Below are 26,040 nucleotides of genomic sequence, written 5' to 3'. Positions count from 1 at the left end.
ACTTAGTATTTTTCTTTCAGGAATATCAACCTTATTGCTTCTTTTCCAACTGCCTGCCAGCTGTTTTTCCCCAGTTTTCAAATAGACTTAGTGTTCAACAGACCTCTTCCTTCGAGAGAATTTTCAATTGTGTTTCGAGAGAATGCCCAACTGACCTGTAATTCAAGTTGAATCTTGCGTTTAAGAATATACCAGTGCACGCTATATTTTGGCTACTTGGATAAAGGAGATTTCAGTCAAATGCAAACTGTGCCACTCCTGGAATCTCTATATAATTGAAAATTGTGCGCATAAAGCCCGTTGCTGGGGAAACTAGAACACACTTTGCCCCACTGTATCAGGTGGACTTTCCCAGGATGCTGAACATCCTTTGCACAATGACTGAGTTTTACGCTGACATGTTTTTTTAAAAATAAAGAACAGTCACTTGTGCTTTCTCATATTTAGCGCATGTAAAATTACTGAAGAAATGTCTGGTTCCTTTTAATTGTTCAAGTTGAGCGGAGAGTTCATCCATTATGACTGTAAAGGTCTCATCATCGGCTATCCAAAAAAAATCTCCATTTTGCTCTTTTATTGGAACCCTGCCAAAAACCTGTGTAATCAGATTAAATGGAAACTGCAACAAGTAGCAGTGTGGAACAAGTTTTCAACTTATGCTACAAAAACACTCTGTAAACGAAGAGCAAAGACCAGCAGCAATTAACGGTAACGGGGTGTCCTAGACAGCTACTAGTCACCAAACACATTTCTACCTGAAGATCATATAGGTCCTTAGACTGCCCAGATTGGTACATTACATACAGTACCAGATTTATTACTACCCATATTATGCAATAAACCCAGGAATAGATTGCTGCAAAAGCTGCCTTCCCATAATGATAATCAGCTAGTGTCTGCACCATTTTAAAACTCCTTTTTTGTGGTACAGTATCGCTATTTAAGGCTATTGAAGGATTTATTCTGTGTCTCAGCCACCAAGTAGTAATTGAAACAAATCTGTTAGTTTAATGTAAAAAAAAATTAAAAATCCAATTCTACAGGTAAGCAAAACACATTTTCAATTTAGCTCTGAAATCCAACAAACCAGTTCTCACCCACAGAATGCCCAAAAGTAACTTATCCAGTTTTAACTCAAGCATTGATCCAAAATTGCATGGGAAAAAATATTAATGTTGAATGGAAATGTAAATTAAACACCTTGATTACTACTATAGAGATCGCTCACAAAGAGCCTGCGGGCAACCATATAAACAGAGGAATCTGGGCTTTCAAATTCACTTTGCCCTCTGACCAAACTGAGGTTTTCCTTTCCTATCACAAGATGCAATGTTACATAAACTAATTCTTTCTTTAGTCTAAACGATACTTCAGGAAAGCAATTTCCTGTTCTGAGCAAACCATTCACAACACAGGAAAACACTTGCTCAATTAAAACTATCTTCTGATCCACAAAATCAAATCACATACAGTAAATTCTAATCTTAACCCCCGCCCTGTCCCAATTCATGCAGCTACTGACTCCAACAGAGTGTGTGCTTTAAGAAAATAGTTGTTGATTGACATGTCTGTACAGCAGACAAGGATGCAAGGTGTGCTTTCCTTGTACCAAGCTCCAAACGCAAAAAAAAATCTACTCTGTCTAATTTCAAACCTTCATTTGAAAACATATTAAAAGATTTAATTCTTTTCCTCACTGCCTTTTTTTTAAAAAAAATCCTTTTCAAACTTGAATAATGATAGTCGTTCCAGAATTTGTTTACGTTGTTTTGCTGCTTGAGAATTCTGAAATGAATATATATAAATGAAATACAGCTAGTACAAATTTTTAGGTACATTACAAAACAAAGATTAAACAGTGCCACATTTCCAAGTGCAAAGTTTCATTTGTCACACGTAACATACTGTATTTGCGAAGTAAACCCCTTCAATGCATTAATGTGCATTTTTTTCCAGCTGTTACCTTTAGAAAAAGTTGAAATTCATGTTCTACCTTGTTTTGATGTTTATCCTGCAGAATTTTCATCCTCAGTAATTTTATGGACTCAAGGCCAAAGACTCAGGTGCTGACAGGAGCCAAAGAGGGTGACCTCAGTTTTGCTGATATTCCACTGGAGAAAGTTTTATCTCATCCAAGTCTTGATATCAGGCAGTTGAGGTTAATGAAACAGGCAGTGGTTGTCATTAGCATACATTTGTAAACTGCCGCTGTGCTTTCAGATAATGGCACCATACTGTAGCATGTAGATGAAGAGGTTGTAACGGATTGGGAACTGGCAGAAGTTATGAAGTTAGGCCTTGCAGGGTGCAGAGGATAGAGAAAGAAAAGACTTGATGCATTTCTAACAGGGGTTGGGTAACTTTATAATAAGTTTAGAATATTGCTTGCAAATTTTTCACATTTTTGTTAGGTTATAAATTATATTGTTTACCTAGATGAGGGAGAAAAACAACAAGCAAAAACATTTTCAGAAAGTGCTCCAAGTGAGTTAGTTAGTCCGGTTCTTTTGTAAAACATCTGCATATAATTAAAATAAAGTTTAATTAATTACTTCATCTGCATATCAGCCAATCAGGAAGAAATTTGAACTGAAACAAAATATGTACAAGTCTGACATAGTATAGATGGGAAATCCAGAATGTAACTTCCAAATGTGACAGGCAGGAAGTACATGGTTCACAAACCATTTTTATGACCTAGATGGAGGGAATCTGGTACTTACAGATACCAGCTCCCTAGACCCCCTTTACCCTGATAAAGGGGAACCTGATGAAGGTAGATAAAGGGGAACCAGTGGATGTAGTATATTTGGATTTTCAAAAGGCATTCGAAAAGGTACCACACAAAAGGTTGTTACACAAGATACGGGCTCTTGGGATTGGGGGTAATATATTAACATGGATAGAGGATTGGTTAACAGACAGAAAACAGAGAGTAGGAATAAACGGGTCATTTTCAGGTTGGCAAACTGTAACTAGTGGGGAGTCGCAAGGATCGGTGCTTGGGCCTCAGCTGTTTACAATCTGTATTAATTACTTCGGTGAAGTGACCTAACGTAATGTATCCAAGTTTGCTGACGATACAAAGCTAGTTGGGGAAAGTAAGTTGTGAGGAGGACACGGAGTCTGCAAAGGGATATGGACAGGTTAAGTGAGTGGGCAAGAAGATGACAGATGGAGTGTCTTGTGGGGAAATGTGAGGTTAGTCACTTTGGTAGGAAGAATAGAAAAACAGAATATTTTTTAAATGGTGAGAAACTGTTAGATGTTGGTGTTCAGAGGGATTTAGTTGTCCTTGTACACGAAACACAGAAAGTTAACATGCAGGTACATCAAGCAATTAGGAAGGCAAATGGTATGTTGGCTTTTATTGCAAGGGGGTTAGAGTACAAGAGTAAGGGAGTCTTACTGCAATTGTAAAGGACTTTGGTGAGACCATACCTGGAATACTGTGTACAGTTTTGGTCTTCTTACCTAAGGAAGGATATACTTGCCTTAGAGGCAGGCAAGGTTCACTAGATTGATTCCTGGGATAAGAGGGTTGACCCATGAGGAGAGATTGAGTAGAATGGGCCTATACTCTCTGGAGTTTAGACGAGTGGTGATCTCATTGAAACATAAAGGATTCTGAGAGGGCTTGACAAGGTAGATGCTGTGAAGCTGTCTACCCTGGCTGGAGAGACTAGAACTAGAGGGTATAGTCTCAGGATAAGGGGTCGGCCATTTAGGATTGAGATAAGGAGAAATTTCTTTACTCTGAGGGTTGTGAATCTTTGGAATTCTCAAAGGGCTGTGGATGCTCAGTTGTTGACTATTTTCAAGGCTGAGATAGATGGATTTTTGGTCTCTAAGGGAATCAAGGGATCGGGCGGGAAAGTGGAGTTGAGGTCGAAGATCAGCCATGATCTTACTGAATGGCTGAGCAGGCTCGATTGGCCATATGGCCTACTCCTGCTCCTATTTCTTATGTTCTGATGTTCTCTCCAATGCTTATATCTTCTTTGTGATCAGTATCCAGAACTGAACACGATACATGGTTTGCTCAGTGCGTTAGAAAACCTTAGCATAATTTCTACAGATTTGTATTCGCTATTCCTAGCGTCCTATTAGAATTTTTTCTCTATCATTTAGACTTTGAAAGTGATGAGCCTATTACTCCCAGAATTCTAAGATGTCCTGTTCTAATTCAATGCCCATCTACAAACCATACTTGTGACCAATGTGCATGCTTTACATCTATCAATGTTAAATTCAATTTGCCACCTGTCTACCCAATTGCATACCAATTCAATTTTTTCTGTAAATCTTTAGCTGCATTCTTGTTCTCTACTGCTCTCTCATTTTAGTGTCAGCAGAAAATCTGACAAGTTTACAATTGGTTTTGGTTATCTAGGTAGATTAGAAACAGCAACATATTATGAACCTCATCCAGCTTTTCATTACACCTCAAGTACTCAATTTCCTATTTTCAGCCAATTTCTTACTCAGTTTCATCTTATACCCAGGACTCCTATGGCATTTACATTAAGTAAATGTGTCTCAGTGGAACTTAACCAGAAACTTTCTAAAATAAATTATATTACAGGGAGCTCCACAATCAACTTTGTAACATCCTCAAAAAAGTCAAAGATGTATGTAAACAGAATTTTCCTCTTCCTAGAATACATTGGCTGTTTCTTATTAAATTACTGCCATACTGTTACCCTTCCAGTCTATGTTATTACAATACAGGCACTCATTAGCCAATTTGATGTTGAAATAGCAGATCTGGTGTGGCCTGGATCAGATCTGTCATTATTTTTGAAAATATTTAGCACATTTGTTACTTAAAGTCCTGTGTAACCTCACCTGTGCCCAGTGGTTTCTCCTTAATAGCAAGTGCCCCACAAATTTTGTTTCTAGTCTCCTTCAGCACTGAAGGGTGTATGTCATCTGACTCAGTGGATTGGTTAGTGTTTTGTCATTGTAACTTAGGTACCCCTGCAATACTGACTTCAAAATTCTCTAGTGAATGTTAAACAGAAAATGTCCATTTAATATTTCAATCATTTTATCTTGAAGCTCACAGCCACTTCACCCTATGTTGGAACATCCTTTCCAAATTCTAATGTTATCTCCAACTCCTCTTGTTATATTAGGAGAATGTTTTCATATTGTGCTCGACGCCTTTTAGCTACACTCATCTCCAGGGTCCATTATCTTGTAGTACTAATTGCAAACTTCTATGCTCCTCCCAGTGCTCTTCCTCCTTTTTCCTTGTAGATATTTTCCATTATTCTCACTTTAAATGACTTATTCACCCATTTTAGGGAGTGCTATTATTTTGCTTAGAAAAAAAAAATTGAAGAGTATATCATCATCAGCAAAGGGTTATTAAAACCATCAGCAGCTTAAAAGGAACTAATTTTAATCCTTAGCACTCATCATTCACATAAGTCTAACCAAAAAGACCCTTCTACTTATAATCCATTTGATGAGGCTCTCCAACTGGAGATGCCAACCTCTCAACATAAGAGCCATCAACATAAAACATACAATTCACAGCACAATTTAGAGACTGTTCAGCCTCCTTTTGTAATACATAGCATTCATTTAGAAGAATTGGGAGACCCCTAACCAAGGCAAATGATTAATTTTAGATTTGAGAGTAGTTTTTTTTAACCAACACTATGAAAGGTACAAAAAACAAATACAAGTGTATTTAACTGTAAAATATTACTACTATTCCTCCCACACAGGACATGAGAAAAAAAGTTAATCCACACAGGCATTGAAACTAGCTTTCAGAACGTGACCTTGAACAAATTTAAACAAGCTTTCTGCTCACTTCAAAACACATACATTCTATACATGATTCAAGATTTGATATGCTGAAAACCATAGCATGGAAGGGATTTTTTTTGATTCATGATTTCTTAACTACAAGACTTGAGCACACTATACACAACATACCTCAGTTCTTTTCTGAAATAGTGCACTTCTACCTAGACTTCCTTCTCCACCAAAGTTAAATACTCCAAAGTCTGAATGCTTGCGGTGCACATTTTATTTCTAGTTTTATTGTACAATAGTCAGACGAAGTATTGTCTTCTACTTCATTTCTCAACACCACCAGATTTTATTAGTAAACCTTAAAATTGTGTTTACATTTGTTAATTTTTGTGATCAAGGCAGGTGATATCAGTACTTTGGAATAAACAAATTTCAATTTTGACAATGTAAAACAGCAAGCACTTTCTGGATCAGATAGAGCATCTTTGACGCTTCCCCAATATTCAGCATCAACCCCAACTGCACCAAATGAATGTTATCCATTTTCCATGTCAGCCTGAGTGAGATTGCCAAATTAATCTCAAGTTTGCTGCCCAAAGGAGTGTCCTCGCATGTAGGACTTCATGTTTCTCAATTTAGAGGAAAGGTAGGGGTGTGTGGATGGAACGTACATTCTTTGGAGAACACAAATTATTGCTTTTCTTCAAACCGGGCTATCAACACATCCACACATCAACACATTCAGGTTATGTTCACCCATAACCTGAAAAAAATCATCACTGCATTCAAGTGAAGGGCTGTTTACATGCTGCAATGTGAACAGCATTGCTTTAAGTAAAAAGTCTAACCAAGCAAGCTACGGCCGAATGCCTGAAGACACAGTGGTACTAGAGAAGAATGAAAGCAACTTACACAAAGGCAAAATATTTCCACTGATAGGCACCTGACTAAACAGAGCCACCAGTGGAAACCATTGGTGAGGGAAGACTTGTAAAATGCACAATATTGGTATTAGATGATCACAGTGAGAAATATGGGGGTCGATTTTAGCACCCGTGATCGGGTGCGTTCCTGGCGGGAGGGCAACGAAAATCGGGGATTCCCGGGGCGGGGCGGGAGCCCGGCTCCAACCGGCCCCATTTCCAGGTTCCCCACTGACGCGCTGACATGCGCACGCAGCCTCCGCATGTGGGACTCCCGCCGGCAATTAAGGTATTTATTTTGGTATTTCAGGTTGTTGGCAGACCTGATTAACGAGATATTTTAGGAGGGTTGGGATTTTACAAACAACTGGGACTGTTTCCCGTACTGGGGGAAACACTCCCAGTTCAAATGGACGTGTTGCAGCCCTCAGCCTGTGGCAGCTGCAAAGGTCCATTTGACAGGTGGGGGGGCGGGGAGACCCTCACTCATTGCAGGAGGCCACTCTGTCACTTGGACAAAGTTTGGCCTCCACCACCCTCCTCTTAACAATCAAATTCACCAACTTGCACACTTACCCCAGGGTCCAGACACATGTATCTACCTTGCGGACCCCCTCAGATGTACATCTTCTGGATGGGGGCCGCCGTAGCTGCAGTCATGACCTCCTCTGAGGGCGAACAGCATCGCCAGCCTCGCTGGCTATGCCGTCCACCTCTGACACATGGAGTTCCACAACACAGTGCTGTGACACATCCACCTGCACAGCAGGAGGGAGGGCAACCGCAGAGAGAGTGGCGTCGCAGAGGGCACTACCCCCCCCCGCCCCACAGGGTCCACAGACCGAGGCTCAGCTTCCTGGACCTCTCTGAGCAGCAGTGCACAAGGAAGCTCAGAGTCACTCGACATGTAGTCGTGGACATCTGCAGCCTCCTTCATGCCGAGCTGCTCCCGGCTGGCCCGAGCACCATCTTCTTACCTGTCGCTGTCAAAGTCACCACTGCCCTCAACAACTTCTCCTCCGCATCCTTCCAGGGTGCCACCGGGGACATCGCCGACGTCTCTCAGTCGTCTGCACAAAAGAGCCCTGCAAATACACCTGCACCCACTCTGCAGTGACACAATGGGTGGCATTAGGTGTGGGTCTTCATTGTGATCCTCAGGAAAGGGCATTATTGCACAAACCAGACAAGATTTGCAAAGACGTGGCAGTAGTGGTGACAATATAACATGTAATGTAAGTTGATCAGAAATTAAATATAAGTAAAAACCATGACAAACCCTCAAACACCCTTGGTCATCCCCTTCATGCTCACCACACGTTTGCCTTACGCTGCCTACTGCACATATGTGATGCATGCCCTGCGGCTGCAGCACAGGTAGTGGCAGGTTGAGTGAGGCTGACCGTGAAAGAGGTGCATGAGAAGGTGAGTATGAGATAGAGCCATGAGATTGTATGAGGATTGGGTTGAGTGGTAGTGGCGGGATGAGTACTGGCGAGGTGAGTAAGTGCAGGTAAGATGAGGATGAGCTTTGGGTGTGAGGGGTGATGTGACAGAGTAGTGTTGGCAGTGCAGAAGGCGATGTGGGGTGGGGGCGGTGATGTGGCAGACGGAGTGCAGGGGAATGAGTAAGTGTACTCACTTTGGCTGACCTACTTAGGTCATTGCAGCGCCTCCTGCACTGTATGCAGGTGGGCGATATGTTGGTGGTGCAGGTGACCTCCTCTGCCACCTCGAGCCAGGCCTTCTCGGTGCCAGAGGCAGGCCGCTTCCTCCCGCCCGCCGGGGGGAAGATCTCTGTCCTCCCCCTCCTCCTCACCCCATCCAATGATACCTGGGCTTCCCCTTGGGCTGCTTCATGCTGTAATTTTTCGTATTTCTTACAGCATCAGTCGGTGGAGGACTGCCCCTTTAAATAGACCTCCTCCAGCTGACAGACCTTACTGCGCATGCGCAGTCCTCCCGCCGCGCAGCTTAGCAGCGGGGAATCCTGAACAAGAGGTAAGTGGATCCAATCAGCCTGCGATTGCGCGCGGGGCAGACTGATTTCACCGGGCGCGTTACCCACGTGCCCAATCGCCCCCCCCTGCCGCCATGGTAATATCGAGCCCAGGGAGTCCCATCGCTGGAGGAGCTTGGTATGCATAACAAATTTAGCTGCACTATTTAGTTGAGATAGGACCTATGTTTTTTTTTGGTTTCTCTCAACTCCCTCCAAAGAAGCATGGAAAAACTAGAGACAGTATTGCAAATGTTCTTTGATATCTACAATGGCCAAGAGATTTATTTGTTGCTGGGATAGGGGGTATCTTCAGTGGTAAGTAAAATCAGGCAGGGTGTTAAACGGGCGGCCAATCGAATCCTTTCTGTTTCCCGCAACGTGGGTTAGGTCCCCAAGAGTCAGCAGACTACTTGACTGCAAACCTAATTGGATATTCTTACTGAACATCCGCACATGTGCTTTCTAGCAGGTGTCACTCATTAGCAATCAGAAGGAATCCTAGTTGAGATTTTTACGCTTCAGTTGGGGCTTGGAGACTAATTGTAGTTTTCCACTGCCATGCTAGCTGAGATCAACCTACTCAGTAGAGATCAGGATCAAATCATGGCCCATCCCAGATGTTTTATTTCCCTTCTGCCCCGGTGCCAGGCCCACATACCTCAACTCATGACTTAATCCTGAACCTGCCCCTGTCTATCACTGGCCTTTGCAATTATCCCAGGAGGGGATCCTTGGCTGTGTCTTGAAAGTAGATGAATTGTTTGGTCTTTGGGCTCTCCGTGGTTTATTCTTGTGGCCTGTTTTGAGTGGTTGAACCCTAATACGATTGACCGCTTTATTTAACTGTGAAGGATACATTTTAGACTTTCCTTTATCTGTTTGTGTGGGCTTCAAAACCAGACAATCAACCACTTTTTCCAGCGTGAATAAAGTTGTCGTTGTCCATGTCAGCACCAATGACATAAGGAAGAACAAGGAGGAGGTCCTGCTAAGGGAGTATCAGAAGTTAGGAACTACATTTTTTTAAAAAGGACCTTACGGGAGGTAATCTCAGGATTACAACCCAAACTATGTGCTTTATTGGCGTAGGGATAGGCAGATCAGAAAGGTGAATGCGTGGCTGAAAGAGTGTTGTGGGAAGGAGGGGTTCCATTTCATGGGACACAGGCTGGGACAGGAAGGAGCTGTACCACTGGGACGGGCTCCACCTGAATCAGAATGAGACCAGAGTCCAAGAGGAAAGGATAAATGGGGCGGTGCATAAGGCTTTAAACTAGCAAGATAGGGGGAGGGATTTGGTAGCAATAACAAAAGCCTAAAGATGAAAGAAACAGGAGATGACTATAAAGATCAGACCAGGGTAAGGAATAATGATAACAGAAACGGTCAAGAAACAAATACAGTAATAAAACAGAAGTATAAAAGGACTGTTAAAAATAAAGTAAAAGGAACAACTAGTAAAGACAAATTAAACTGCCTGTACAGCATTGTCATTGAAGCACCTCCTGCACTACATGCAGGTGCGTGATATATTGGTAGTGACCTCCTCTGCCACCTCGAGCCAGACCTTCGTGGTGGTAGAGGCAGGCCACTTCCTCCCGTCCGCTGGGGAGAAGATGTCTGTCCTCCCCCTCCTCCTCACCCCATCCATTAGGACCTGGAGTGAGGTATCATTAAACCTCGGAGCAGCCTTCCCCCTGGGCTGCTCCATGCTGTAATTTTGGCTCCTTTCTGCAGCATTAGTTAGTGGAGGACTGCCCCTTTAAATAGGGCTCCTCCAGCTGAAAGCCTATGATGCGGGTGCGCAGTCCGCCCGCTCCGCAGCTTTCCAGCACGAAACCCGGGAGCCAAGGTAAGTGGCTTCAATTTACTTACGATCGCGTGGGGAACCCACCAATTTTACTGGGCGGGTTACCCAGGCGCCCAGTCGACCCCCGGCTGGCCACCCACCCCCCTCCTAATATCGGGCCCGATGAATCTTTACTCGAAGATGTAATAGAGAAACATCTAGAAACTGAAAATATAATAAAGAGCAGTCAATATGGATTTCAAAATGGAAGGTCATGCTTAACCAACGTTATTGAATTCTGTGAAGAAGTAACAGAAAGGGTAATACAGTAGATGTAATATATTTGGATTTTCAAAAGGCCTTCAATATGGTACCATATAGTAGACTCATGACTACGTTCAGAGCATGTGGAGTCATGTGACAAGTAGAATGAGTGACAAGTAGAATGAATAACAAGCTGGCTACGAAACAGAAAACAGAGTAGGGGTTAAAGATAGTTACTCAGACTGGCAAAAGGTGGGAAGTAATGTTCCACAAAGATCAGTGCTGGGACCACGGTTGTTCACCATTTACATAAACTATTTGGACTCTGGAATCGGAAGTACAATTTCAAAATTTGCGGGCGACACCAAATTGGGGGGAATAGTTAATATTGAGGAAGACATTAATAAGCTTGCAGAATGGGCATGTAATTGGCAAATGAATTTCAATATAGATAAGTCTGAGGTGGTACATTTTGGGGAAGAATAAGGAGGCTACATACTCCTTGGAAAATAAGAGTCTAAATGGGGTAGAGGAGCAGAGGAATCTGGAGGTACAGATAACACATCACTAAAAGTAGTGACGTAGGTTAATAAGGCCATAAAAAAAAAGCAAAAAAGCACTGGGGCTCATTTCTAGAGGGATAGAATTGAAAAGCAGAGAAGTTATGTTAAACTTGTATAGAACCTTGGTTAGACCACACTTGGAGTACTGTGCACAGTCCTGGTCCCCATATCATAAAAAGGATATAGAGGCACTGGAGAACGTGCAAAAAAGATTTCCTAGGATGATACCAGAACTGAGAGGTTATACCTATCAGAAAGGAGTGAACAGGCTGGGGCTCGTCTCTCTAGAAAAGAGAGAACTGAGGGGTGACCTGATAGAGGTCTTTAAGATTATGAAAGGGTTTGATAAGGTAGATGTAGAGAAGATGTTTCCACTTGTTGGGGAGACCAGAACTAGGGGCTATACATATGAGATAGTCACTAATAAATCCAATTGGGAATTCAGGAGAAACTTCTTTACCCAGAGAATGGTTAGAATGTGGAACTCGCTACCACAAGGAATAGTTGAGGTGACTAGAATAGATGTATTTAAGGGGAAGATAAACATATGAGGGAGAAAGGACGAGAAGGTTATGCTGCTAGGGTTAGATGAAGAAGGGTGGGTGGAAGCTCGTGTGGAGCATAAACACCAGCATGGACCAGTTGGGCCGAATGGCTTGTCTCTGTGCTGCACATTCTTTGTATTTCTATGTGAAGGTTGGGAAAACCATGTGAAAAGCAGATGGTTGGCAATTATGGGTATCGGTGCAGCTTAAATCTGGACAAGTTAATTTCCCACTGCATTCCCATTGTAACTGCTTTTTGTATATTATACCTAAAGCCTGTCGGTTTCAATTTTCACAGAAAAACAAACTGGAATGTGATCCCAAATCTCTAATAAACGTGGAAATCCAACATAATAAAAAGAATTTAGCTCATCAGTCACATTGAAGTGGTGGCCTTGACCTTTATATAGGGCTGTTCTTCAGTTCTCAGTTGTTGGTTTTTTAGCTCATTCACTTTTGCTAGTTTGGTGGCTGGGCATGTATGTTCCTGTGTTTTGCAGTGATACTGGAATACAGCATTACACTGGTAGGGTTATTAGGGCAGTTGGTGCTGCCTGTGATACTCTAACTTTGCAGCATTTTATTATGAACTTTCTGTCTCTCTTAGCTTTGCTAATCTGAAATAGTAACAAATATTGCAGGATGGAAGTGGCAGTGTGCGGCAAGCAGAGTTTTTGAATTTCTAGTAACTGTTTAGATCAGCCAAAAATTGAATCCTGATCTTCTCTAATCACATCAAATGATCTCTGACTATTTCTCTAATCACATCAATTGACCTCTGACTATTTGTCTAATCACAGCAATTGACCTTTGACTATTTGTCTAATCACATCAATTGACCTCTGACTATTTGTCTAATCACCTCAATTGACCCCTGACTATTTCTCTAATCACCTCAATTGACCCCTGACTATTTGTCTAATCACATCAATTGACCCCTGACTATTTGTCTAATCACCTCAATTGGCCCCTGACTATTTGTCTAACCAGGTTTGATACTGGAGTTCTGCATTCAGCTGTGTGGCCAGGTGGAGAAACAGAGACTCTAACTCGACTTGAGAGATACCTGGAGAGAAAGGTAAGTGAAAACTTTTCGAGATCTTTGCATTCAATTTTCCAACCTCAGGAAAACTACTTCGGTTTGCTGTGTAGTTTTAGAACAGTCCCAGCCAAATTCTTGCTGGAATAGTTCAACATGATGCACCAAGAATGGATATCTAGTATTACCCCACAAAACAAGAAAGATTATAAAATTAATCGTTCGATTAAATTGTTCTCTTTTAATTAGGCATTTTTATCTGCTTCATATGTCCTTGACTTTTCAAGAGAAACACTGGAGCGTAGTCAATATTCCCCAGGCTGTTAAAGGAGGCCCCGAAATGTATAAAGTATTTTTGAGGGGCATTGGTCCAAGATGAATAGTTTGCATACAAGTTCCCAGCAGTGTTTGGAAAGGAGATTGAGGCTCATTTAAAAAAAAAACACTTCATCATCTGTAATATCGTTATTTTTTATCACTCTATTTCTCCTGCAGGCATGGGCAGCAAGCTTTGAAAGGCCCAGAATGAATGCATTCTCATTGCTGGAAAGTCCCACGGGCCTCAATCCCTACCTTCGATTTGGCTGTCTGTCCTGCCGGCTCATCTATTTCAATATAACGGATTTATATAAAAAGGTGAGTTAAATTTGTGTCTTGAGCATTGAAATTATTTGCTATAGGGAGCTGATCAGGACTTATCTACAAACAATATACAGTCCCATCAATTTGAGGTTCTTTCTAAAGCGGTTATCTTCAAGTATAATCCTTTATGAACTCTCTAGGAACCTGCTAGCAGATTTTCTTTCCGTTACTGTCGCAACAAAAGGGGTGTTAATCCTTCAACAATAACTTCTGCATGATTTGGGCACGAGTGGTTATTAAACAACAAGCTTTAATATATTGACTCACACCAGTATTATACAACTGTCTTTAGATCACATTAAATGACAAGCAATCATTACAACCTGGTCCCCGGACTCCAGATTGATCAGATCTGGCCTCCGTAGGCTGCCTGTGGCTATGGACTTCCGACTGTCCTTTCGAGAGCTCTAACTTTTGGAAGGGAGCATGCCCTATCTTTGTACTATTCAGCTGCTTTGTTCTGCACGTAAGCATCTCTGTCCTTATTTCCTGGTTGTAAATCATCCTGCCCCCAAGCTGACTGTGTTAAACAACCAGAGATGAGCTGTACCATGTTAGTGTGTCTGCCTTATCTCTGCTGTGTAAACAGTTTGTTCCTTTCATGCATAGGACCCCTTTATCTGAGTGTATACCCACTCATAGTCTTGCACTTTGTGTTTCAATGTTATCAGGTCTTGGGTATGTGGCCTCTTAGCAGCTACCTCGTACAGTATCTGGTACAGACCATCTCCTAATTTTGGTTGTTCTCATCATTCTAATGCCTCCACATTCTTTCAATGACTTATTGGTTGATCTGTAAATTGTCCTTCTCAGAGAGACAAAACTGCGCCCCCACCAACATTGCCCTCTTTCGAAATGGCTGGGGCGCAATGCGAGATGGGATACTTGACCATGCTTGTTTTAAACCATATTCTTACAGAACCATACTAAAAACTTGTTTGGAGAGAGGCGAGAAATGCTTCCGTGTGGATACTCATATTTTGCTGTTAGTAGCAAATACTGAGACTCTATTATAAAGCACATTACCAAAAAGTAACACATACCATAAAAATGACTATATTAATGCTTCATATGTTTTTTTATTCGTTCATGGGGTGTGGGTGTCGCTGGCAAAGCCAGCATTTATTGCCCATCGCTAATTGTCCTTGAGAAGGTGGTGGTGAGCTGCCTTCTTGAGCCTCTGCAGTCCGTGTGGTGAAGATTCTCCCACAATGCTGTTAGGAAGGGAGTTCCAGGATTTTGACCCAGCGATGATGAAGGAACGGCGATATATTTCCAAGTCGAGATGGTGTGTGACTTGGAGGGGAATGTGCTGTGGTATAGTTCCCGTGTGCCTGCTGCCCTTGTCCTTCTAGGTGGTAGAGGTCGCGGTTTGGGAGGTGCTGTCGAAGAAACCTTGGTGAGTTGCTGCAGTGCGTCCTGTGGATGGTACACACTGCAGCCACTGTGCGCCGGTGGTGAAGGGAGTGAATATTTAGAGTGGTGGATGGGGTGCCAATCAAGCAGGCTGCTTTGTCCTGGATGGTGTCGAGCTTCTTGAGTGTTGTTGGAGCTGCACTCATCCAGGCAAGTGGAGAGTATTCCATCACACTCCTGACTTGTGCCTTGTAGATGGTGGAAAGGCTTTGGGGAGTCAGGAGGTGAGTCACTCGCCGCAGAATACCCAGCCTCTGACCTGCTCTCGTAGCCACAGTATTTATATGGCTGGTCCAGTTAAGTTTCTGGTCAATGGTGACCCCCAGGATGTTGATGGTGGGGGATTCGATGATGGTAATGCTGCTGAATGTCAAAGGGAGGTGGTTAAACTCTCCCTTGTTGGAGATGGTCATTGCCTGGCACTTGTCTGGCACGAATGTTACTTGCCACTTATGAGCCCAAGCCTGGATGTTGTCCAGTTCTTGCTGCATGCGGGCTCGGACTGCTTCATTATTTGAGGGGTTGCGAATGGAACTGAACACTGTGCAATCATCAGCGAACATCCCCATTTCTGACCTTATGATGGAGGGAAGGTCATTGATGAAGCAGCTGAAGATGGTTGGGCCTTGGACACTGCCCTGAGGAACTCCTGCAGTAATGTCCTGGGGCTGAGATGATTGGCCTCCAACAACCACTACCATCTTCCTTTGTGCTCGGTATGATTCCAGCCACTGGAGAGTTTTCCCTCTGTTTCCCATTGATTTCAATTTTACTAGGGCTCCTTGGTACCACACTCAGTCAAATGCTGCCTTGAAGTCAAGGGCAGTCACTCTCACCTCACCTCTGGAATTCAGCTCTTTTGTCCATGTTTGGACCAAGGCTGTAATAAGGTCTGGGGCCGAGTGGTCCTGGCGGAACCCAAACTGAGCATCAGTGAGCAGGTTATTGGTGAGTAAGTGCTGCTTGATAGCACTGTCAACGACACCTTCCATCACTTTGCTGATGATCGAGAATAAACTGATGGGGCGGTAATTGGTCGGATTGGATTTGTCCTGCTTTTTGTGGACAGGACATACCTGGGCAATTTTCCACATTGTCGGGTAGATGCCAGTGTTGTAGCTGTACTAGAACAGCTTGGCTAGAGGCGCAGCTAGTTCTGGAACACTACAGGCGGGATGTTGTTGGGGCCCATAGCCTTTGCTGTATCCCGTGCACTGAGCCATTTCTTGATATCACGTGGAGTGAATCGAATTGGCTGAAGACTGGCTTCTGTGATGGTGGGGATATCGGAAGGAGGCCGAGATGGATCATCCACTTGGCACTTCTGGCTGAAGATGGTTGCAAACCTTCAGCCTTGTCTTTTGCACTCACGTGCTGGACTCCACCATCATTGAGGATGGGGATGTTTACAGAGACTCCTCCTCCCGTTAGTTGTTTAATTGTCCACCACCATTCACGACTGGATGTGGCAGGACTGCAGAGCTTTGATCTGATCCGTTGATTGTGGAATCGCTTAGCTCTGTAAATAGCATGTTGCTTCCGCTGTTTAGCATGCATGTAGTCCTGAGATGTCGCTTCACCAGGTTGGCACCTCGTTTTTCGGTACGCCTGGTGCTGCTCCTGGCATGCTCTTCGACACTCCTCATTGAACCAGGGTTGATCCCCTGGCTTGTTGGTAATGCTAGAGTGAGGAATATGCCAGGCCGTGAGATTACAGATTGTGCTGGAATACGATTCTGCTGCTGCTGATGGCCCACAGCGCCTCATGGATGTCCAGTTTTGAGCTGCTAGATCTGTTCTGAATCTATCCCATTGGCACGGTGATAGTGCCACACAACACGTTGGATGGTGTCCTCAGTGCGAAGACGGGACTTCGTCTCCACGAGGACTGTGCGGTGGTCACTCCTACCAATACTGTCATGGATAGATGCATTTGCGACAGGTAGATTGGTGAGGATGAGGTCAAGTAAGTTTTTCCCTCGTGTTGGTTCGCTCACCACCTGCCGCAGGCCCAGTCTGGCAGCTATGTCCTTCAGTACTCGGCCAGCTCAGCCAGTAGTGGTGCTACCGAGCCACTCTTGGTGATGGACATTGAAGTCCCCCACCCAGAGTACATTCTGCGTCCTTGCTACCCTCAGTGCTTCCTCCAAGTGCTGCTCAACATGGAGGAGGACTGATTCATCAGCTGAGGGAGGGCGGTAGGTGGTGATCAGCAGGAGGTTTCCTTGCCCATGTTTGACCTGATGCCATGAGATTTCATGGGGTCCAGAATCAATGTTGAGGACTCCCAGGGCCACTCCCTCCTGACTGTATATCACTGTACCGCCACCTCTGGTGGGTCTGTCCTGCCGGTGGGACAGGACATACTCAGGGATGGTGATGAAAGAGTCTGGGACGTTGGCTGAAAGGTGTGATTCTGTGAGTACGGCTATGTCAGGCTGTTGCTTGAGTAGTTTGTGGGACAGCTCTCCCAATTTTGGTGCAAGTCCCCAGATGTTAGTGGGGTAAAGTTGTCGCCCAATCCAAGCACTATCTGTTGTTCAATTTGCTTACTGGTTATTAGTTATGTAAATTAAATGTGAGTAGTATAAACTGGAAAAAGTCTCTTTTTATGCATTGGATTTTTGTGCCTGCATCAAACACATCTGGGTCAAGTGCAAAAAAAAGTCAAACCATCCTCTTTTGTATCAAGTATTACATCCTTAAGTTTTTGGATTAAGTTTGAGATTGAGACTTTTTAAACTAACTATATTTGCGTTTTTCTCCCTTTCCCCTTATTGGTACTCTCTGCATGTCATGCACGCAGAGAAGGCAGAGGCACAATCTGCCTCTAAACATTTACCAATGATGCTCTAACTCTGAAACTAATAGGTACGTAAGAATGGCCAGGAGGTCAACTTTTGATTGCCTCTGCATGTTACCTGCCCAGTGCAGCATGGCTGAGATTATCAAATGAGTTTTTTTAAGGGAGCATTGCAATTTCAAGTTCATTGTCCATAACTCTGGTGTAACTTCTTGGTAGTCTTAACATGCAGTGCCACTCCTACTTTTCACAATTTTGACCTTTAACTGATAATGTTGTCAGGCACTAAATTGAAATGGTTTGTTTTGGGTTTTTATCTTTTAGGTAAAGAAGAATTCACCACCACCACTTTTTCTCCAAGGCCAGCTTCTGTGGCATGAGTTTTTCTACACAGCAGCAACTAATAACCCACTTTGACAATACGGAGAGAAACCCAATCTGTGTGCACGTGCCTTGGGACAGGAATTCTGTCTCACTAGCTGAGTGGGCAGATGGGGAAAACTGGCTATCCGCGGCTATGACCCAGCTGCGTCGGCAAGGTTGGATCCATTATCTGGCCCGACATGCTGTGGCACACTTCCTTCACACGAGGGGACCTCTGGATCAGTTGGGAGGAGGGAGTGAAGGTAATCCACGAAAAGTATTACTGTTAGGGAATGGACGTTGTGGAAAAATTTATAAACTTATAAATAACAAGATAATAGGGTTCAAAAGCATTTATTGGCTTTCATAGGAAATAATCATACAATGATAACTATTATTACCAATAATTACTCATATACAATGATAACCATAGTTATCATTGTATATGTTTATTAATAATAATTTCACACATACTTAAGGTCACACTTATGATAAAAGCCTGGAGAATTCACAACATCACAGGTTTAACAGCTGATCAAGTCATGTCGAATTCTGAAGTATCTATTCTAACACCCACCTTTTAAACCTTTCTTTCACTCTGCCTATGTGAAAATCTTCATGTTCCCACGTTACCTCATCCGATTAGCTGCAAAAACTTCAGTTTTAACAAGAATCACTCCCCAAGCCTTCACCTTGACTGAATTGTCAATCAAGTCATTCAACTGGAGATATTTACAGGGACCCAAGACTCTCCTATAGGCAAGTTATCACCTGCCTTACATAGATGTGTTCTTGGAGGAGTTAATCCCTAGGAGGACAGCTGAGATATCTATGGGACTAGAGTCATAGAGTTATACAGCACGGATAGAGGCCCTTCGGCCCATCGTGTCCGCGCCGGCCATCAGCCCTGTCTACTCTCATCCCATATTCCAGCATTTGGCTTATCAGCCAAAGTCTCTGCTAACTTTTAATTCCCACTGAACATTGAAACTCGCTTAACAGGCAAAAGCTAAAAGTTAATATAAAGAATTAACTGTTTTCTTGCGGTACAACAACAACTTACATTTATTCCCAACAGATGGAGTTATAGAGGAGAGAGCTCAGTAAGGAGCTGCCAGCCCAGGAGTCATTTTGCGATACTAGGAATAGATCCATTATTCTGAGTCACTGAATGAGAGTATCACACTATGTATTGGCTAAGCAATTTTAAAGCCAGGTGGCACAGGGAAATTAGTTGGAGTAAATAATTTATACAAACTGTATTGGGAAATGCCTGGCAAATTTAGGTACACTGAGTACTAGCTATGGAAAGTCTGACCGACTCTTCCCAGCAGTGATTCTGTTGTGATCGTTGGCTTTGTTTTTCCCATGTTGCCTTTATCTAAGAATATAGGTTTGGTGACAGATTTCATAACCTCTGATGAAAGGTACAGAAAAGCAGATTGTAACCCAGTATATTCATGTGAGGAAAGTTGTTGAAATCATGGAGAAAATTGAACATTTGCTGTAAAATTGATATTTATGGAAGATGTCCTAATTGATGATTCATAAATGGTCTATAATACTTGCCCTCACGCATTTCAAGAGTACTGTCAGTTTCTAAACAAGATGGCTCTGCAGTACTTGATGGGGGTTAAATTGGGCCTGTTTTTCAGGCGCTACGCAGCTTCCTAAGGCCCCAAAATGGCGAGCAAGAAGCATACGCATTCTTCTGACCGGAATTGCACAGCCCGCCATATTGGGGAAGGACACACGAGAGAGGTCCTTCACCCATGCCTGAAGCAGGCATTAGGCTTCAAATAAGGGGTTTAACATCTGCTTCAGGTCCCTGCTGCAGCATTGGTTTGCCCCGAGGCAGCCAATGCTGGCTAAACATTGCGACCCGACATCCAGGTCCGCTGATCTCCCTCCTGACCACACGATCGCTTCCTTGATGCCCCAATCCTCCCCCCCCCCCCCCACCCCAGTCCCCGATCCTGAGCAGAAGTACCTACCTGCACAGCGCAGCAGCCCAAACTTCAAGTACTTACCTCCGCCCCCAGCGCAGTCTTCATTATAGTGAGGCCGGAGGCCCAATATCCCAGGCTCCACAGACCTCACCAGTCGTGTGCAGGGGGATGCTCCCGAATTTAATCCCCAATGCCTTTTAAAGTTAAAAGTCCATTTGGATTTTCATTTAATTTACATGAGCTTATTGAAAAGGCTTCATGCAGAATTCAAAATGTTTCTACCAGTTTGAAGTATTGGGGTGCTAAATTGGGCCGTGTAGCGCCCGTTTCTTCGACATCCAAGATGGCGTCTTCGATGAGCACGCACGTTTCCAGCTTAACGTTGCGCCAGACGCCATTTTGGTATAGGAGTTGGCGCAGATAACAAACGCTGGAATCATGAAAAGTAGGGAGAAAATGGATCAAAATCAGTGTGCAACACTGATTTAAAGTGATAAGTCCCAAAATGGTGTCTAATGCTCAACTCAACGCACAGTATTAACCCCGACCATCTGAACGTGTCTGAGTGCCTGGAGGACCCCCCCCCACCGGCGCTATTTAATGGGACCATGCAGGATTTACAGGTTGGTGGCTGGATTATTGCTTCTGGCTGCCCAGACTTTTGTAACTGTTTTTGGAGGTCTACTACACTTGAATACCAGGACACGGGGACATAGCCTAACATTTAGAGCCAGGACGTGAAGTTCGGAGATGCTTCCAAGCGCAAAGAGTGGGAGAAGTTTGGAACGCTCTTCTGAAAACGGCAGTTGATGCTAGCTCACTTGAGAATTCTAAATCTGAGATTGATAGATTTCTGTGAACCGAGGATGTTAAGGGATATGGGGCTAAGGTGGGTATATGGAATTAGGTCACAGGTCCACCCTGATCTGATCGAAAGGTGGAACAGGCTCGATGGGCAAAATGCCACCGCCACTTGCTACCTCCTGATATGTGCCAGCTTCCCCTGCAAGAAAGCGGGATGTGTGTCTGGGTGATGTGCCTCTCATGGTTGAATAACTGCCGGTGTGTGTGGCCTGTGAGTTGTGGGTGGGCGGCTTGCATCGGTGGTAATGCGTAAGGGTGAGAGGGTTGAGTACTGATGGAAAGGGTTTGTTGGTATGTGGGTGATGGGGGGTGTAGTGCATGGAGCAATGGATGCGGCTGGAGGTGTAGTTTGTAGGAGACGCCACTTGACAGTTGACCTCACTCACCTTGACCACTCATGTCAAAGCATTGAATTTCTTCCTGTTCTGCATCCATGTTCATGATGCTGTGCGCCTGGCATTTACTTCGTGCCCTACTGCTTCCCACGACCTTTTGGATGTATGTCTGGAGGGCCTCTTGCTCTCCCCCCCTCCCCCCCCCCCCCCCCCCACCCCACTGCGGATATAGGATGTCCCTCCTTCTGTCCACCACTTGCACCAAGGTCTCTAGTGCATCAGCAGAGAACCTTGGTGCACGGACTCTTAGATCGGCAAATTGGTGAGTTCTGGCATGCAGATTGGAGGATGTGGGATTTAGTGTTGCGCAACCTTTATTCAATGTTTTAACATAACTCATCAGTGTGTAAACATAGGGATGGGACCTGTATCTGTGCTTTACGTGTGCGATGTCTGATCTCCGTTCAGACTCTGTGCAGACAGCAGGCTGTTAGATTCAGCAAATAACAGGTACCAGCTGCCTTTTAAGAGATTTCTAACAGACCTTTAAGAGATTGGAGCTTCCTCCTGCTGGTGGAAAGTGCAAATTGCATGGAATCCTTGTTCAACGCTGGTTTCCAACGCAGATTGCAGGTGAGTCCTCAGGCCTGACGAAAATCTCGTCCTGCCTGCGCAGGGACCATTGGGTGTGGGGTAATAGCGGATCGTGCTACCCCCGCCCAAAAACAGGCCCTATCCAATTTTTCCTCCTTAATCTTTATCACAAATTGTCAAATTTGTGGTATTTTATTTAAAATCTTTGTTTAAAGTGTCTTTTTCCAAATAGTTTTTAAAAAGATGACTGTTCTTTCCTTTCTTCAAAGAAGGCTGCTTGGCTTTGTTCCGCTTGTGAAATTAGATCAGATAACTAATTTTAAAGGGTTCAATGAATTGTTCATTCGTGGGGCACTTCATTTAATTCAGCTACTTGATGGCAGTACATGAGTGGAACTGTGGTTTCTGTAACACTGAACCATTGTTCAGTAATTTGTTTACCAGCAGCTGTGTGGTTTACTGTTTGAGAATCAGGTAGTTTCCAATTGTGGGTGAAGTGGCTGGCTGCCACGCATGATAGTCATTTGTATCGGGTTCTGTTTTCCTAAAACATGTCTCCATTCTATCATTGATACATGATATTGTTCTACTAGATATTGTTCTACAATGTCTAGGATTCTCCATCATTGAAGTTGTTTTCTTCAAAAGAGCTAAGGGGAATAAAAGTCAGATCCCTTCTGTGATTCCTTAGTTCTTCCTGGATTTCTGAAGGATGTTTAGACCAAAGAGCTCTGAGCATTTGGCTTGCATATATCATATAAATCCCCTTTACTGGAGGGACACAAGAGGCTGCTTTAGTCTGACAGGCTGCAAGAAGGGACAGAGAGTAATTGTCTCTAAGTGAACGTTCTACAGCTATGTGTTTAAAAGATACCGGGGGAAAAATTCAATAGGGGCCGTTTTACGGCGCAGGTAGCGTGATATTATCCCGCGCCCAATGGCCCCTGCGCAGGCAGGTAGCAAGTTTCGACCCACCCGAGGACTTGCCTGCAATCAGCGTTCCATTCCAGGCCTTGCACGTGGAATCAATGCAATTTGCACTTTCCATCACCAGAGGGAGCGCAATCTCTTAAAGGGAGGATGTTTCTTAGAAATCTCTTAAAGGTAGCTGGTACCTGTTATTTGCTGAAAATAACAGTCTACCATCTGAACGGAGATCGGACATCGCACACGTAAAACACCGATGCAAATCCCATCCCTATGTTTACACATTGATGAGTTATGTTAAAACATTGAATAAAGGTTGCGCATTACTAAATCCCACATCCTCCAATCTGCACGCCAGACCTCACCAATCTGCTGATCTGAGTTGGTACCAGGCCTGCGAGAGTGCATGCACCAAGGTTCTCTGCTGATGCACTAGAGACTTTGGGTGCAAGAGGTGGACAGAAGGAGGGTCATCCTATATCTGCAGAGTGGGGGTGGGGGGGTGCAAGAGGCCCTCCAGACATATACTGAAAAGGCAGTAGGGGACAAAGTCAATGCCAGGCGCACAGCATCATGAATATGGATGCAGTGCAGGAAGAAGTTCAATGCTCTGACATGAGTGGTCAAGGTGAGTGAGGTCAACTGTCAAGTACTCAACTCTTCCAATCAAATGCTTCCTCTCACCTTACCACATTACCACATTACCACTGTTTCAAGCTGCCCACCCACAACTCACAGGCCACACACACTGACAGCTATTCAACCATGACAGGCACATCACCCAGACACACGTCCCGCTTACTTGCAGGAGAAGGTGGAGCATATCAAGAGACAGCAAGTGGCAGTGGCATTTAGCCCTTTGAGCCTGTTCCGCCATTCAGTGAGATTATGGTGGACCTGTGACCTAACTCCATATACCTGCCTCATATTCCTTAATACCCTTGGTTCATAGAAATCTATCAATCTCAGATTTAACTTTCACAATTGAGCTAGAATCAACTGCCATCTGCAGAAGAGCATTCCAAACGTCTCCCACCCTTTGCGTGTAGAGGCATTTCCTAACTTCACTCCTGCACTCTAAATGTTAGGCTATGTCCCCTGCGTCCTAGCATTCAAGTGTGGGAGACATCCAAAAACAGTTACAAATGTCTCAGCAGCCAGAAGCAATAATCCAGCCACCAGCCTGTAAATCCTGCATGGTCCCTGTAAATAGCGCTGGTGAGGGGCTCCTCCAGGCTCTCTGGGACATGTTCAGATGGTCGGGGTTAAGACTGTGCGTTGAGTTGAGCGTTAAGTCCCAAAATGGTGCCTATCACTTTAAATCAGCGTTGCACACTGATTGAAGCCATTTTCTCCCTCCTTTGCATGATTCCAGCATTCGTTATCTGCGCCTTCACTAACTCCTACACCAAGATAGCGTTTGGCGCACGTCATGCAGGAAACGTGCGTGCACATTCAAGAGGCCATCTTGGATGTCGGAGAGGCCGTGTAGCGCCGAAACAATGGGCGCTACACGGCCCAATTTAGCGCCCACTGCCTTGTACTTTCTGGTATTTGCTGAATGTCTTTTTGTATATTAAACTAAATAGATTTGATAAGTCAGTTTACTCTGTACAAATCTGGTTTAACTTGTGATATTTTCTGCCATCTGATGAAACTAAAGACGTAGTGGGAGTCCTGCATAACTTACGTAGTGAACAACTTACCACAATCAGGATTAATTGCTACGCCTGGCTCTCATTATCTGCGCAAAGGTAGAAAGCAAAAGAGGCAGATTTCAGCTCAAAGGAGGTATTAACCATTTACAGACTATTTAACTGTTTTTCAAAACCCAAATTGTTACAATCTTGAATTACTGCAGGGGTTTGTCAACAAGGGAGGCACTATCTACATTATAAATTAAAAATGTTAGGTCGATATAATATCCTGTCAACTTTTCCAATACAAGTTACCACTGAGCCAAGGTTGACACTATGGTAGTTATTACCAAAAGGCTTTCACTGCATATACACTTTTTTTATTTTTTCTTCAAGTTTTTTAATTCAGATACAAAGTAGAATTCAAATATTCAGAACTACTTCCCAATCCATTGTTTACTCCAACATTATTTCTAACACTTCCCTGCAGGTATTTGAGGAGCTGCTTTTGGATGCTGACTGGAGTGTAAATGCCAGCTGGATGTGACTATCTTGTAGTTCCTTCTTCCAGCAGTTCTTTTACTGTTATCGCCCCATTGGCTTTGGGCACAGAACAGACCCCAATGGAAACTATGTAAGGTAAGTGCCTGGCTAATTTTGATCCTCTTTTGATAAATAATTAAGAATTGTAGGGCTTTTATTTGCTCACTTTTAAACAGTTTGGGAACCTGTGGGTAATATCGAGGGAATCCAAAATCTGTGGGTGCAGGTTTTTTCTTGGATACTGGGTTTTTGAAGCTACATATTTTTGAGGATTGTTTTAAACCCATAAAATATTGGACATTTTACAGCTGAGATACCAAACTGAAATTTATTTTTATGTTCTTGCAACTTCAGAAAAATTCACCACGCAATTCCAAGGCACCACAGACAGCTGCAACTGTTAACTTAAAGGAGGAGAGTCTCAAAAAACATGTGCAGAATAGTTCACAAAAGTTAACACTCCAGATGCGAAGTGTGAATAAAATGATTCTGACATTCCTTTGTTAGTTGGGTTTGTCATATGTCTTTAATTATTTCAAAACTTTTTTTCCCCCCTGTATATTGGGTAATATCAGCTCAGTGTATGGTACCCGCTGATTCGCTCACAAAGCTGTGTAGTGGTGAGATGGTGTACTGAGTTGCGTCTCACTAGATGGTCGGGAAGTACAAAGTAACTCAGTGGGCATTGTGAGTGGCTAAGGAGCGTCTTCAAATGGACTGTGTTCAGGTTTAAATGCTGGTGCTGATGGTGCTACAGACAGTGCTGGTCATGCTTTGCCCCCATGGTCCATGGAAAGTAGAAGGGACTGAGGGACTATTGTTATGAGGGAATGGAGGGAGGGGGAGAAAGTTTGTACAGCTGATTAGTTTTGATTTATTTCACATATCTCTTTATAAAGTCAACCCATATTTTAACTCTGAGTGAATTTATGTCTGTGGTCAGGTTTGGGAGAGTTCTTGTGTTTTTTTTAAGTTTGCTTCAGAGCTAAAGCCAACAAAAGAAAACAAAATTGGTGTTTGCACAGGCTGTCTGATTCCATGCACAGAACAGGTCCAAAATCATAAGCAAA

At 43.6% G+C, this 26,040-nt stretch overlaps 1 pseudogene; it reads left to right on the top strand.

Annotated features, from left to right (window-relative positions):
• The window catches only part of LOC137344661 (cryptochrome-1-like), a 76,928-nt pseudogene extending 51,539 nt beyond the window's left edge, over positions 1-25,389 (top strand).
• Positions 25,390-26,040: the final 651 nt, after the last annotated feature.

Source organism: Heptranchias perlo, chromosome 27, assembly GCF_035084215.1.
Source record: "Heptranchias perlo isolate sHepPer1 chromosome 27, sHepPer1.hap1, whole genome shotgun sequence".
In the NCBI taxonomy this organism is placed as follows: Eukaryota; Metazoa; Chordata; class Chondrichthyes; order Hexanchiformes; family Hexanchidae; genus Heptranchias; species Heptranchias perlo.
The sequence above is the reverse complement of the archived record's forward strand: the minus strand, read 5'-3'. Positions and strand labels throughout refer to the sequence as shown.